This window comes from Cryptomeria japonica, chromosome 3 (genome assembly GCF_030272615.1).
Source record: "Cryptomeria japonica chromosome 3, Sugi_1.0, whole genome shotgun sequence".
NCBI lineage: Eukaryota > Viridiplantae > Streptophyta > Pinopsida > Cupressales > Cupressaceae > Cryptomeria > Cryptomeria japonica.
The window spans coordinates 598,891,361-598,908,828 of record NC_081407.1 but is presented as its reverse complement, the minus strand read 5'-3'; the positions used below and the strand labels follow the sequence as shown (position 1 = coordinate 598,908,828).

Genomic DNA, 17,468 nt, shown 5'->3' with positions numbered 1-17,468 from the left:
GTTATAGAATCCTAAGAATTGATCCCAGTTCCTCATCTTCAAAATATGACTGATCCTGTAATTAAAGGTTGTTAGATACAAGCAATTAAATTTGTAGGCAAGCCAAAATATCTAGGCAGAAAGAAGTTGCTCTGATGGCTTGTGGGGTGGAATCAATCACATCTGGTAGGATATAGTGTGTGAATTTGGGTCTCGTCTGGAGTCTATTTCTAGATTGTTTAATGGTCATATCTATACAAGAATATATACTTTGGCTTGATCTTATGCTAATTGCTAAGTGCTCTACACAAGCATTAGGTTTAGGGAAATTTAGTCCTAAAATGAAGTAATGTTAATAGACAACCAATAATATAGCAAAAACACTTGAAGGATGACACTTGAACCACCGATTAATCAATGGCTTTGTTGTGTTGCAGGGATTTCTGTCCTGTGTTTTTTGAAAAATATGACATACTGTGACAAATATATATTGATGAGGATATTAGGTTATTGGTAGACCTATTATGATGTCTATAGAAATGGAATCCTACAGTCAGGAGGGTAACTATTGTATACTCCTCCCATAATATAATGTACTATTTATCCTTTAACTATGACGTGTCTTATGATAACCAACCTTTTATGTGCCATAAATATTTTGATACATAATAAATTTCATGATCTTTCATCAAAGTAGTACTCTTGTATAAATATCCTTGATATATCATGCAATAATTCATTTGGACCATGACAATTTCTCTCAAAGATCCAATCATTTTGATTTCTACTCTAACCATATGTGAATCCTTGGTAAGGGATCAGATCATGCAGATCTTGCTTATTTGTGGAAGGAAAAGCATTTTTCAAAATATGTAGGCATTTTATTAGGTGAAAGGTTATTGAAATATTCATCCAATACAAAAACATAAAAGAATTTAACAAAGTGGGCACCCATACATTTTCTTTTGTATGAAGTTATGCTTCAATTCAAATGAAACCTACTTCTTGTCCAGTTAGATATGGATGAATACTTGTCATGAGTGTTGTGTTTCTGAGCCTTAATGTCAAGAACCTGTTGGATGATATCATCATCAGAGTATTGTAAAAGAAACAAAGTGATCAGAGGAAGGGAGGGAGTGCTTCATGAAGAGTTCTGATCAGATTTCGAATATTGGCACGGTTAATGAAGAACAAGGGTTTTAGACATTTACATCTGGAGTTTGTAATGTACCATTGCAGGATTTCAGCAGCCTTTCATTCTCAGACCTATCACCATTTATGATTATTTTCAGTAGTTGTTTCAACATGAAGAAAGGGCAGTTTGAAAGCGTGAAAATGACCAAGTAGTGGAAAGAGTACATCTGAATGAAGGGAATCCATAAACCAAAACTGCCCAAAATCCCTGAGTGCTGCTACATAGAAGCCAAACAAGTTTCAAACTATGAAAATTTATGCTCAGCAGATCAGAATGTGCTTTGTCACATGGTGACAACATTTATACTTTTTCAATAGTAAAATTTTTACCAGGCCTATACAGACACACGCCATTCTAGTGCAGTGACAAGTTTATGTTTTGAAGAAGTACTGGTCAGGTATAATAGCACATGCTTCATGACAGTTAAACATAAACTTTTCTAAATAAATTTTTTTGCCTGCATACAGTATTGCATTCTCCAAGGAGGAGAAACATGAAAAATGGTTTAAGTTAAAACATGAAAAATTGACTCTTAATACTAGCTATCATCCACAGACAGATAGACAAATGAAAATAGTTAACGAGTGGACTAAAGGTTACCTGAGAAATTATGTAGCATGGCAGCAAACGAATTGGGTTAAGTGGATTTTTTTGTATGGGTGAGTACTGATATAACACTACACATCATATGCCAATCAATATGACACCTTTTAGAGCATTGTATGTTTATGATGCCCTTTCCTTCGTGGACCTAGTTGTTGTTGACAGTAGAGTGCTCGGGGCCCAAGAGTTAGTTGCACAGAACCAAGACATATTAAGTGTCGTGAAAGAAAACTTTCAGTATGCTGAAAACCAACAAAAATTGTATGCTGACTAGCACCATACAGAGAGGAGTTTTGAGGTAGGTGACATGGTTTTCTTAACATTAAAAAGTAAAAACATATAGATAGTCTTCTATCAAGAACAATGGGGCAAAGAATCTCAAGCCTTGTTTTTAATGGCTATATAGAATCACATGGAGGGTTGATGAGGTCGTGTATGAGCTAGTGCTACGCGAAGATGGCACGATTCATAACATTTTTCATGTATCATGCCTCAAAAGGGCATTGGGACAACATGTAAGTCTTTCTACTAAGTTCCCTCCTTTCGATGATGAAGGCAAATTGATATTGGTACATGAGACTGTTTTGGACATCAGAGAGAAGAGGTTAAGGAATAGGATGATCATAGAGTATTTCATATAATGGAAGGATCTTCCTATTAAGGATGCTACTTGGGAGGTGAGAAATCCCCAACCCACGCTGCTCTGATTTTTTTGAATTTACCAACTTGCTGATTGAAGGATTTTACGAGTGTTTTGACAGTTTTTGAAGAGTTTGATTCTTAGAAGGTATTTAGGGGTTTTTTGCTTGCTTCTTTTCCAATGAACAAATGATTTTGAATGCAAAATATATTAAAATAATAGACTGATAAATTATTTCAGAATTCTGATCTCCAGAACAGCAAACACTAATACCAATTTGAATAATTTATTGCAACCAGGATAGTGAATAGCATACTAGGAGTCCCCATGCTAGCTTGGAAATATGCTTTTTATTGATTGAACTGGTGAAACTGACAATACAGTATCCTGATGGTAACAATACCTTCAATGAGGTTTATTTGCATCAACTATAATTATCAAAAACAATTATTGCAAGATTGGATAAATCTGTTGCTGATTCCTTCAGGCTGTCAGAACCCCCTCCAATTCTGATTGAAATTTTCAATTTTTACCCCTATGGTATTTTGTCAAACACTTAGCGTACAACTGATCAAACACTTTAGTCTTCAAGGAACATCAAAAAATACTTGTTTTTAACAATAAGAGGGCTGTTCTAATCTCAATGTGACTGCTAAGGAATGACTGATTAATCCGACTTTCAGATGTATGAACATATGAGAAATAAAGAGATCATGAAACAATGGAATGTTGCTGGGAATAATCATTATGTCATGTTGTCGTATAATGTTTATGTTGTCGTCGGTAATAATGAGTTACGACAGTTAGTTAGTTAGTCGTCTCGAAGGGCAGTTGGTCGCACCCCTTCGGGTATTATATATTGCATAACTTTCCTTCTTAGTATCATCATCATAGTCGTATCTGGGTGTAATGTTATAAGCACTTGATGTACATGGACTATTGAATTAATACAGAGACTGGTTATTTAATATATTTCCATTATGTTCTGTGCATTTACTTTCTGCATTTAATCGTTTACCGTATGTTGCAAACATTTGTCGCCCCTGCCTAGACATACTCGGGAAAGAAAGGAGCAGATGGCGCACAGACACGATGGGCCTACCCGTTGGTGAGATAAAACCAGAGGCCGACGACGCGCAAACAAAGCTCTACCACGGAGAAGACACTGCAATGAGGGAATTCTCAATCCTCCTTCAGGTGGCCATTGAGACCTACGTTTGAAGGGAGGCCACATAGGCTGAAGTCCCAACAAGTGGTGTGTGGACCGCACTGGAAGTTAGCCCCGTACTAAATCGGTTGATGAACCACCTCCCTCGGTTGCTTTTACAGGCATCATTGGCACAGCGAACCCGCCTGGAGGAGATTGCCCGTGAGGAGCAACGCCAACAGGTCCTCCGACAGTACGAAGAAAACAGTCGTCGCTGGGAAGCGGAGTGTGATGGCATGAGGCCAAGGGGAAATTGAACACTGTAATAATCCTGACACAATGTTGACATAAATTGTGGTCGAAAGGGAAAATAATAAAAGCTTTTTTTTGTGTACATGGTGTGTGCTTGCTATGTACGGAGTGATTTATGCCCAATATACTAAATAAGGACAAAAATAAAAAGATACGAAGTGACGAATGGGAAGTGGCACAAAGAGCGTTGAATCTCAAACAACAAATAGAACGAAGGCATAGGCTAAGGCAGCTTGCCGAGGGATGACCGACTGAGGGGTTGCTCGAAGGGAACCTAGGAGGTGTCATGGAGGTTGCGGATGCAGAGATAGACGGAGAGAATTACACTCTCTACACTGTTGTAGGGTTGCCTGAAGGGAACCTAGGAGTCACGGAGGGTGCTGAAGGAGAACTCTACAGTTCGCCAGAATACTAAGAAGTCGCGAAGAGTTGGTGGAACAAACAAGGCGAAGTCTAAACGTGATCGACGCTACCAAAGACCTACTAAAGAACTTGTCCATTTCGGAGGACAACCGGAGGGAGACGACTGAAGGTGACGATACGGCCGATGGTGCCGAGGGAGCACAAGGGTACCGTACGGGAGGCAATTTGTTCGGTTCGGGGTCAACAACCTTCTCCGGAGGACCCACGAGTGGAGGGTCAGGTGCAGGAGGCGAAGGCGGAGGATCACCAGGTACAAGCACACAAGGCACCAGAGGAGCGGGACCCAGCGGTGGGATGGCAAGTAAGCAGAAGCTGCTGAAGTTCAACGGCGAGGTGAAGGAAGATCCCGTCCGCTATTGCCGGACTTGCGAAACCATATGGTTAGCGAACGGTGTTACCGACCAAGATGAATGGATGATGCAATTCCCAACGACATTGCAGGGAGTTGCCATCGACTAGTACTCGGATATTGATAAAACTGCAGTGGCCACATGGGACACGCTGCGGAAAGCCTTTGAGAAGGAGTTCCGCCTACTTCGAGATGACAATGAAATAGTAGCCGAAATCTATGGCACAAAGCAGAACAAGAACGAGACGGTTCAAGCCTATAGTCGGCGGTTCAAGGAGCTGTTGGGGAAAATGGAGAGTCAACCAATGGATGGTTTGAAAAAGAGATGGTTCATGGAGGGACTGAAACGCTCCCTCCGGAAGAAGATTAAAATTGTTCCACCAACCTTGTACGACGATGCATATAATAGAGCGATGGATCTCGAGAGCGAGACCAAGACATCCAAGAAGAAAAAGAAGGATAGCTTGTCCGAGGATGATGACTCTTTCGAGGGAAGCAATAGTGATGGCGAGTTCGGCAAAAAGGTGCAAGCCCTACAGAAGGACATGCTGAGGATGATGAAAGAGATGAAGAATATGAAGGGAGCTCTGAGCAAGACCCACGAAGGGGAGCTTTGGTGCACGGATTGTAAGACGGACGACCACGCGAAAGGCTCGTGCCCAAAGAAAGCCTATTGTGATAAATGGCAGTTGATGGGGCATCCCACCAAGGAATGCCCCTACAACATGAAAACACGAAACCAACAAGTATTGCTTACACAGGAACAACCAACTACATCGGGCGGTACTGACAGCTCCCAGGCAAACAACAATGCAACATCGGGAGGCTACTGAGATAATCGGTGGGGAAGACAAAACAACAATAACAATACAAGGAGCTGGATCCAATATGACTCCAAAGGCCGACCGATGATACAATGTAGAGCTTGCAGCCAGTGGGGGCACTTCGCCCGAGACTGCTCGAAGGGAGAGGCCACACAATATTTGTGCAAATGGTGCGGACCGGGAGACCACGAAGACGCCACCTGCCCTAAGTCCGGCATCAACTTGCTCAATATCGAGGAAACCAAAGAAGAGGAAGTGCTGGTCGTAACCCGCGCCCAAGCCAGACAAGCAATGTGCCCAGACCCGGAGATGGAGAAGTGAAGGGTACGGGAAGCAGGGGAAGAAATTGAGAAAGAGATACGAGAAAGGGCGAAGGCGAAGGGTATGGCGGGTACTTCCAGCGGACCGGAGGCGGAGGAGTTTATACTAAATCAAATTTTAAAACTGGATGTGCATGTGAAGGTACACGATCTCCTCCAGACGATGCCTCAATTATGAACGGCGTTGCTGAATAATCTTTCCCAACCACGCACCAATACCAACCACTGCACGGATGTTCCTTGGGGATCTGCAATAGACCCCATGCTGCTGGCACTTAACACTGGAAGGAACCTGACCATTGTGGAGATGAGTATCCTTAGCACCATTCTAACTGATACCATCGTCGATGGTGGATCGGGAGTGAATGTTCTTCTAGAAGAAACCTGGCGGAAGCTGGGGAAGCCGATGCTGTGGCCACCTACATTCAATCTGCTGGGAGCATATTAGCATGGAATCAAACCCATCGGGACACTGATGGGCCAGCAAGTTACCATTGGGGCACAACCCTTCATACTGGACTTCGTGGTAATCCCACTAAAGAAAAAAGGGTATGATGCGATCTTAGGGAGAGAGTGGCTGGTGGCAGCCAAGGCCACCCACAACTGGAAGAAGAACACTCTGTCTATGGAGAATGGAGGAAGGAAGTTTATCATAGACCTTGGGATGCAGTTGGTTAGTGAGGAACTGGCGTCGTCTTCGGAATTGGAGGGTGAAGGAGAAGGCGACTTGAGGGACGAAGGGCGGTGCTGCAGGGAGACCAATGACGAAGGGATTCTCAAACTAGGAGAGTGCTTCGAGGATGAGACGGGGTCATTGAACAGGCTCTTCCATTGGCAGATGGAGGATTACAAAATGTTCCAGAGCTACAGGCTTGAAGTAGAGGAACCAAAGCAAGTAACAGAGGAGGTGTACCTGTTGGAATACATAGAATATTTTAAGGGAGATGCCCCAAACCTCGGTGACGTAGATAATCCCAAGATCATTTGTGTCGGCAACGATTGGAACCCTGTGTGGAAGGCCATAGCCTTCAAAATCTTTATTCTTCTCCTTCTTCTTCTTCTTATGTATGGGAAGGAGACCATGGTTCCTGTAGAATTTATGGTTCCAGGTCTTCGGATGGCCATTGAAAACAGACTTGCCATCAATGGGTCCAAATTGAAACCCTACCACGAGAAGCGCGCAGTGGACCCGAGAGGCCGGAAGGACACCCGAGAGTCCGAAGGGGGACCCGACCGTATGGAAGGGGACTCGAGAGGCATGGGACCAAAGCGGGAGACTCTCAGGCGAGGCAAACCGAGAAGGATGAAGGGCGATCCCAGAGGCATGGGACCCGAGCCGAAGACTCTTGACAATTAGATTAGGAAAAAAAATTTGGAAGAAAAAAACAAAAAAAAACAAAATAAAAAAAAAGGTGGTGGTGGAACTACTGTGCGATGGGACACCGTATGGCCGAACAGCGTGCGGTGGGGCATCGTACGGTAGACCATCGTGCGGTGGGACACCGTACAGTGGACCGCCGTCGACGGAGGTCACTGGCCTCGAAGGGTGTTCATCTACCGTACGGCCACTATCGTATGCCAAACAACATCCATCGTATGACCTTTCCAGACATTGTACGACACCAAGCTTCGGGTGACCCCAGTCGCCGTATGGTTCAGCCACCATACGGGTTCACTCCATCGTCCAACAGATAACCTCTGTACGGGCTCAGGACATTACAGTCCGTAGGCCTGAAGGAGCACGATGGCGTCGGTTTAAAAGAGGGTGAAAGGGAAAATACCATGGCACGGTAGGGATAAACAGTGGTGCTGGCATGTGCAAAAAAAAAAAACGACGACCAGATTTAAAATCATTCGATGGAGCCAGGACACTGAAAAATTAGAGTGGAGAAGCAGGTTTTTGGCATCTTAAAATATCACAAAAATGATGTGCGCCATGGACTTCCGTGTGGTTCTGAAGTTGTTAAATTGGTGTTGGCGGCAGGGGCGTTGCCTCGGGACCCCCAGTTTATCTTTGAGCTACAATACACTTTTTGAGTTGGGCGAAGGCATCAAAGAAGTCGCGGTAAGTGTTGGAGTTGTTCCATACTATGAGAAAGAAGCCTGAAGCTGCATTGGCGGGGAAGCCATAAGTCGTAGAGGGAGACAGATTTGGAGGTTGTGAACAAACAGAGTTTGAAGGAAGTCATTGCAGGAACGCGAAGTCATACGGCACCAGGGAGTCATTCAGTTCAGTTATCAACCTTTGGGGAGTGTGGTGGAAGATTTGAGGCATCTCCTAGCCTTTGTGCCAGAGGGTTTTGGCCACTTCCAGGTATGAATGGTACGCTTTGAGGAACTTTGAGTATGTCTCGGTTGGACGTGAGGTTGGCTTGGTGGATGCACAGAGGGCTCGGGAGGAGCTAACCACCAGGTTGGAGGCAATAGTAGTGGGAGACTCAGCTCAGCGTACATAGGTCTTGGATGCCGAGAGGGCAACACGGGTGGCTATCGAGGACAAATTGGCTAGGGAGACAGTATCCTTTGAGTAGCAGTTGGTGGACGCTGAGACTAAAAAGCGTGTTTTGCAGACAAGTTTGGTTTAGGCACAAGAGGACTGTGATGTCAAGAAAAAAAAAAAAAAGAACTCCTTGCAGAAGCAATAATGGTGACATCCACACTTGAGCATCGGATGGTAGTAGAAAAGGATTTTCAGGCGAGGACGCAGCAGGTGTATGAGTTCCACGCTTGACTAGCGTTAGCAGTTCCTGCAATTCTCTACCTTGGTTTTGTTTAATGTCATCTCTATTTTGTATTAAGTCGTCCGGAGATGACTTCTTTTCTTGGGGGGGATGATGTTGTCGGGAATAATCATTATGTCTTGTCGTATAATGTTTATGTTGTCGTCAGTAATAATGAGTTACGACAGTCAGTTAGTTAGTCATCCCAAAGGGCAGTTGGACGCGACGGTTGGTCGCACCCCTTTGGGTATTATATATTGCATACCTTTCCTTCTTAGTATCATCATCATAGTCGTATCTGGGTGTAATGTTATAAGCACTTGATGTACATGGACTGTTAAATTAATACAAAGACTGGTTATTTAATATATTTCCATTATGTTCTGTGCATTTACTTTCTGCATTTAATTGTTTACCGTCTGTGGCAAACATGGAGCAACAGATATACATTACTACAAACAATTGGCACACCATCTACTAATATTGATAACAGGCAAGATAACCTTTAGACTGATTATTCATGAGACAAAGGCTTCATTACAAGCGCTGATTACAATTTGACATTATTCTGAAACACATACATATTCAGATCTAGTCTTAAGACATGGACTGAAATTATTACTCTAACCTCAAAAATGTATCATAGTATGGGCAATAATGAACCTGTACAATCTGCAATGTGGTGGGAAGCCAAATCAGTAGTCATTTAGGCCTTTTGACAGCAAAGTATGCCTCATGAGATGATCACCATAACTGTTGTAGATGGTGCTTCAGATCTGCCATGGTCACTGTTGATGAATGTCACCAAAAATGCCTGAAAACTGATTGGATTTCTGCCTTATGACAGCGCCTAGCCTCTTCCAATGATCCTTGGGCAAAGAGAGGTGTAAATGCATGAAATTGTGGGTCCTAGGAAGGGTTGACCTGGTCTGGTTTGATTTCTTCAAATTAATTATATGAGCACTCTTTTCACCAACAAATGCACCAAAAGATATCGCCTAAGTCACACCTCCAATCTGCAATCATCAAAATGTGGAATCGATGCAACTATGGGGAGATATGAGTGAAAACAAGGGTACCATGTGGTCTGCAACCTCTGTCAACAGCAACCCAAAAGTCCATGATTTGCTTCCAATCAATCTCCACACTCCCAAATAGGAATACTGTTATCTTCCTGGTTCAAAATATGCCTCCAATTCCAACCTTCGTCAAGTCTGAGAATTCTGAAGTCTGAAGCACAAATAAGAAAGACTGAAATGTCTCTCTCTCTCAGCTGTACCTTTGTCTTCAAGAGAAGACTTCACAAATTTAAGAACCGATGTAGATCCTGTCACGAACCTACTCCAAAAAGAACTAGGGTTTCGTCCAACCCTTCTATCCAGTCTGCTGAAGGTTTGCATCCTCGGAGATTCCACCAATGACACACATCAGTCATTTCATCATATCCAAACCAATCAGTAATCTTAGTTTGCCTTCTCTTCAATCACCCTCTTCTATTTATCTTTTTTCATAACCCGTCATGAGACACCTTCGAGAAGAGGGTAGGTACACTTTATTTATTTTATTATTTAAGTGACTTTATAATTTAACATTTTACTTTAAGTCGCTTTTTAATTAAATTAATTAAATATAAAGTCACTTTTTAATTTTTAATTTATTTAATGACTTTATAAGAAATTAATTTAATTAATTTCTCCTTATATCTCCTTTTAGCCAAAAGGCTAAAATCGGGGACATTACACTCCCATGCAAGATCACTGAATTTAGCCAAGTTTCCTCACTAATTTTCTCATATCATCCACCTATACTGTTTTAAGCCTGAAGAAATGATTTATTTGTTGATTGCTACTGCTAACAATGAATTTCCAACCAATTCCAAACCCTAAATGATGCTGATTTATTAATTTTGACACCCGAGGTGTATGGCTTGCCGTAGGAAGTCACGTGGGAGCTGGAAATGAATATGGCAGCTTTCAATGGCCTCTAGTCCTTGATCAATTCACTGTCACCAATCTGATAATGCTGCTATAGGTTTGATTTTGATGCACATCCATAATTCTTTAGTTATGTGAGTTGGTGTTGCATCCAAACTCACCTGCCTCTGAGAAGTTTTTCATTCCTCAAAGTTGCAAAGCTGCTGAATTGAGTTGTAGAGCTCAATCTTCAAAAGCTAATTGTAAAAATGATTCCAAGATGCCCAAAATGGCCTCCAACATGGTGCTTTATTGGCCTCAAACCCTAATTCCTTTTTAGGGTTGCCTTGCATTTTTTTTTAATTAAATTTTTTCTTTTCCTTATGTCTCCCTCAACCTCCTTAGGCTCCCTTATTAATAAAATTAAGCTGTTTTTAAAAGACAACTTAACGCATGTCTCCTAGGCATTATGGCACAAGGGGCCCCAACTTGTTACTTTATTATAATAATATAAAGTAACATTATTATTATTTATTATTCCAACCAACTTAGGAAATATCAAAATATTTCTTGAATTATTCATAAAATCCAAATCTGGACTTAGAATTGAATTCTGACTGAAGCGCTATGATCATTGATGCTACTTGAGTCTTGCAGGCCAACTAACAGTTCCTCCTAAAAATTAGGGACTCGCCCTAAAAAATAGGAACCTCTTTCTCCAAACACCTTTAACTGCTCAAAAGGATCTTTCTCTGCTCCCTGGTCCCTTGGGTGGTCATCCAGTCAATTGCCAGTTCTCCCTAAAAATAGGAGACCTCCCTAAAAAGTAGGAATTGCTGTCTGAATGTCCAAAACGGCTCACAAAACCCTTGCAAAGCTCCGTGACCTTCAAAACGAGTCCCCTAACCATACCATTGACCTATGGGAACTCGAATGATAGGTCAACCCTTGCTCATCCCTTGTCGCCTAGAAAGGGGACATTACTATCTTCCCTTCCCAGAGATTGCTTCTGTTGGTCCACTCTAATTACAATACCCACATACCGCAAACCTTGAAGCAACATACTGGAAACCATGCGAAACAATGGGTCAAACAATTCAACACCCGGGTCCCAAATCATCATGCTACCATATCCCATAGATATGAGGAAATGAAGGTATCTCCAAGTGCCTTCAACACCAAACAATTCTCCAACTCCAACTGATCGCCCATGGATGTGTAAAACATCCATTATAGGTGCAAGGAAACGTATAGCAGCCCTTCCTAGGTTAGTGATATAGAACAAAACAGCAACCACACAACTGCAAATCAAAACTTGTGTGGATGCAAATAGTGTTTCCAATGACATTGGATGATAGAGCACCAATCCACCCACCAATGATGATGAGAGGACGGAATTCTCCCCCAAACTCACGAACAACCACTGTCCTCCCAGAGTTCTGTAAGAAATCCCTATAACATGAAGTAGAACAGCCATCTCCCATCAAAGGTTGGAGTAGAGCTCTATAAACTAGGGCTGGAACACCAATGTCATCGTGCTTACCTCCATATCCTACACTAGGATCATACTCCAGCTGAAACTCCATTCCTTCACGTGTAAGCCACACCAAGGCAAAAATCTCTATAAAAAATTGTTGAAGTGGGGTAGCTAGATACTCTACCCAAGGGTCATCAATATTAAAGGATTGTATCTCATTATCGGCAGACTCCTCAAATACCCCATGAATGATCAAAGAGCCAATCAAATCCACATCACCCATATCTTCATCTACATAAGTAGTCATAGTACTTGTGGCTGATCCATCAAGTGTATGCTCCATAATGCCAGCCAACTGTGTGATGTGAGCCTTCAAATGGTTCTCTGGAAGAGGTGATACCATTTCAAATGGTTCTCTGGAAGAGGTGATACCATGTCCTCTTGAAGCAAACTATGTAAAGAAACAAAGAATTCCGAATCATACCTCTCACTGTACAAAATCTGGTTGCTTCACTTGCTTGGCCACCATACAATGCTCATCCTTCATATGACACATGCTTTGGCTCTCCTTTGCCTCTCCCATGCGGTGGTGTACTAACTCAGTCCTCTTGTGTCTTGGACACACAATAAAAACCTCATGTTTGACTCTCAAATGAGTGCGAACAATAGAAGAAGACTTCTTACTATCATACCCATGAGTGGGAGTTGTTATCTCATGATTATGCCAAAGTAAACGATTGTTGTTCCAGATCAGAAAATTAGGATCACTGTCATACCTTTTCATAGTGTCTTCAACTGCCTTAAACTTTTGCTCTTTCATTGTTGCATGCTCTCCCTGTAGTGCCGATCCAACATGAGTCTCCCAATGAAAATTACACACCTCAAGGCTGATCCTCTTGGCTATTATAGAAATCTGAAATCCTGCTGTGTACGATGAAGAGTGTGCGATGCTCAACTCCCCACAAAGCTTATCCATATGATCATCCAATTCTTGAAGAGCCTTTTGAGTGTTCACAAGGTTGGGTTCTTTGTCACTATGAGCCTTATGGATTTATGCTCATATGATGACAACAGATTGCTGTTCATACTCAGAAAATCAGAAGTATAATCATACCTTTCCACATTGTCTTTGTGGTCCTTTCTAGCCTCTCCTTCCAAGGTAGGTGACTCCTCTAAAGGTGCTGGTCTATGAGATGTGTCCCACTGAATATCACATGTCTCGTTAGCTGCCTTAGCTGTCCATACTCTGATCCTTGCCTCTATCTCCATAGCTGTTGTGTTTTTTTGCCTCTAACAAGCTCCATGGTGTAGGGCTCATGACAAACCATACATTGTCAAATTGTAGAATCTTCTCATTTGACAATCTTTTAGTCTTTGTAATCAGCTCTTCAATGCAATATGCTACATATAATATCATTGAGCGTTCTTCCAATGCAATCATGAGCACAAAACCAAGAGCAGTCATACCTTGCATGTAGCTGGGAATTAGGATCCCCCCTTTATGTGCTTCAAAGATAGCTGATCCAACAGATGCTTTATCAACCCTATAGTCGTCAACCAATGGATATGATACCACAGTGGAGACTCCTTCGAATCCCCAAATAGCTGACCCATGATTGTGCCTTCTTCAACTTTGTGGTCCTGATGAATACCAATGGCTTCATCCCTCATAGGCTTCCCGTATGACTGAATTTTGTTTTCCTTTTCAGGATCATTTATAGGCTGAAACAAATCTTCTTTCCTTTCTCCCACATAATCCTCAACCCTAGATGCATCCACCATATTATTTTGCTCAAATAGAAAATCATCAAAGGAACTCATATCTTCATGTGGCTGATCAATCACTTTTGTTTTTGAAGATTCCATGACAGCATACTCATCAACCTTGTTGTTATCATGAAGACTCATGCAATTCACACCCATGGATGCATGAAATGATTCTCCTTCGTCCATACCATCCTTATGTTCACTAATAGTTACTTCAAGTGCTCCACCTTTCTCTATCTTGTCCACTGTTAAGAATGGCTTCAATTTTTGCTCATATTGTTTGACAACATTGTTAACCAAATCACGAGCATTAGAAGAAGTAACATGTGCTTGTTTCAAAACAGCCAATAGGGAAGATAAGAAGAGTTGAGAATTATCATCACTCTCCTCAATAATCAAAGACATAATGGACTGCATAGAAGATAAAACATTTCGCATTAGATTTTTTTTAATAGCAATCAAAAACTGATGGAACATATCAAGAATTAAGTCTTCACAACCAAGATCCAACATAATCACAGAAGCTCTGATTTTTGCAACTGATTCTAAAATTTTGACTTTCTAACCAAAGGATGGATTATGGATATCACCCAATCCTTGAAAACTTTCTACGATTAATTGGAATACCTCCTTCATAACTTCCTTGCTATAAGGATCATGTGGAGCTGTTATCCTCATAACATTAACAATACACAAAGTAACTGCAAGTCTTATCTCTCTATCAGAATGTCTCAACAACACTGGCTTAACCAAAGGAATCACAACAAGAATCATGGTCACTTGTTTTCCCTTAGAAACTAGTTGTTCTATCGTGGATAAGCAATTCTCTATTGCTTTCGAACTGCAAAGTAATCCATACTTTGATTGAGACAAAGATGCAAGTTTCCTTTCTACATTGTAGAGCTTTTCTTCAAGAACTTGTTCCTTGTCCTTGGCGATAAATTTAGGTAGCTACCAAGACATATTTGTGATTGAAACCCAAAGTGATTTTGCAACCAAAAAGAATCTTCCCCAACAGGCTGGTAAGATCACCAACTCTGATACTACTGAAAGATGCCTAACCCATGCTGCTTTGATTTTTCTGAATTTACCAACTTGCTGATTGAAGGATTTTACGAGTGTTTTGACAATTTTTGATGAGTTTGATTCTCAGAAGGTATTTAGGGGTTTTTTGCTTGCTTCTTTGTCAATGAACAAATGATTTTGAATGCAAAATATATTGAAATAATAGACTGATAAATTATTTCAGAATCCTGATCTTCATAACAACAAACACTAATACCAATTCGAATAATTTATTGCAACCAGGATAGTGAATAGCATACCAGGAGTCCCCATGCTAGCCTGAAAATGTGCTTTTTATTGATCGAATTGGTGAAACTGGCAATATAGGAGTACCCTGATGGTGACAATACCTCCAATGAGGTTTATTTGCATCAACTATAATTATTAAAAACAATTATTGCAAGACTAGACAAATTTGTTGCTGATTTCTTCAGGTTCCCAGGCAAGATCACTGAATTTAGTCAAATTTCCTCACTAATTTGTTCATATCATCCACCTATGCTGTTTTAAGTTTGAAGAAATGATTTATTTGCTGATTGCTATTGCTAACTGAATTTCCAACCAATTCCAAACTGTAAATGATGGTGATTTTTTATTTTGACACCCTAGGTGCCTCCAAGGTGTACAACCTGCCCTAGGAAACCATGTGGGAGCTGGAAATGAATATGGCAGCCTTAAATGGCCTCTAGTCCCTGATCAATTCATTGTCACCAATCTGATAATGTAACGTCCCTACTAGTTAGAGATCACTTTCCTGCAAAATAGATTGTTAGAATACAACAAATATATATACATAACTAATCTACTTGTAATTTAACTTTAAAATACTTAATTAACACTAATCACAATTCTTATCTAATAAAAAGGATACGAATGCCATACGGAGATATGTCCTTAGGCGGCTGTGAAGCTCGCCTTCTTGGAACCCATCTTGGTTCCAAGCCATCCAGGAAATCGAAGATGAATTCGATTCCTGTCTTGGATGTAATTTCTTAGACTCAAGCCATCCAGGAAATCAAATATTACTTTGATTCCTGTCTTGGATGTAACTACTTACACCCAATCCATCCAGGAAATCGAAGGTTAATTCGATTCCTGTCAAGTGTAATTTCTTACACCCAAGCCATCCAAGGAAGACCATATGTCAATTCCTTGCCTTGGATGATGCATCTCATCATCCAAGTCCATTAGAGGGGACCGGCCAGATCCGTCTCTTCTTGGATGAATCATTGTCAACCAAACCATTCATATATGCATATAGATCATCAGTATATATATACTGCCTACCAGGGATTATCATAATCCCTCCATTAGGCTAAGGGAGTTTCCTTCCTATAGCCTCCATCATGTAATCACATTTATATTATATTTTACAATTTAGTACTATTTTCCATTTCATAATCGATATTTACATGTTCCTAACTTAACATGTATTTCATACGTATATTCAGGAAACATCCATTATCATATATTCAAATTCATTTATTAACATATATTCTTAACTATGCATTAATATTTATTTGCTAACATATATATATTAAGTATGCAGTAATTACATTCATTAACATATTTATTCAATATTCATTAATTTCATTCATCATATTTGTATTAACATATTCATTCATTAATGTATAAATTAGGATATTAATTATTTGTATTCATTACTATCTGCAGTAAATAAGCATTAACTTATTAATAACCTATATTCCTTAATATATATAGTAGATGAGCATTAACATATTAATTAATTGCATTCCTTCATAAATAAGCATTACATAAATTACTTTACCCTTACCTGTTTTGTTCGCAGCAGATGTTTCCCACTGTGGTTGCCTCCGCTAGTCTATCTTCCACTATTCTCCCCCTTCAAACTGCGTGCGGGGCTGCCTCCTTATACCCCGTGAAGGGTTGTACCCCTCCACGGGTCCCCTTCCGCATGAAGAGGTGCAGTGGTAATCGCAGCCCACCGTCGCACCTCTTTGTGCGGAGGTAATCGGGGGGCCTCGCCATTAATTACTTATGGTATGTTTAACATACATACGTATTACCTTGTCATTTGCTTTTTTTAAAAGTATATTAAATACTAAATAAGCACTTTTCTTTATTATATATATATATTTTAAATATATTAAATAATAAATCACACTTTTCTTTAATATATATATATATATATTTGAAATGTATTAAATATTAAATGACACTTTTCTTTATTATATATTAAATATATTTCCTTTATTTTTAATATATTACTTATATTATCATTTTAATCATTTATAACCATATTTAATTAATCCATGTATATTCATTATTTAAATAATTTTACATTAGGTGATACCTTAGGGGTTATCACAGAAATGTTGCTACAAGTCTGATTTTGATGCCAAAATTATTCAGTTATGTGAGTTGCGGTTGCGTCCAAACTCACTTGCCTCTGAGAAGTTTTCATTCCTCAAAGTTGTAATGCTGCTGAATTCAGTTGCAAAGCTCAATCTCCAAAAACTAATTGTAAAAATGATTCCAAGATGCCCAAAATGGCCTCCAACCTATTGCTTTATTGGCCTCAAACTCTAATTCCTTTTTAGGGCTGCCTTCCATTTTTTTTATTAAAATTTTTCTTTTCCTTACGTCTCCCTCAACCCCCTTAGGCTCACTCCCTTATTAATAAATTTAAGTCGTTTTTAAAAAACAACTTAACTCGTGTGTCCTTGACATCATGGCACAAGGGGCCCCAACT

The 17,468-nt window shown here is 40.4% G+C and overlaps 1 protein-coding gene across 2 annotated transcripts in view; it reads left to right on the top strand.

Moving 5' to 3' along the window:
• LOC131035736 (DNA-(apurinic or apyrimidinic site) endonuclease) overlaps positions 1–17,468 on the top strand; it is a 242,315-nt gene that overhangs the window by 203,549 nt on the left and 21,298 nt on the right. The window lies entirely within an intron of this gene.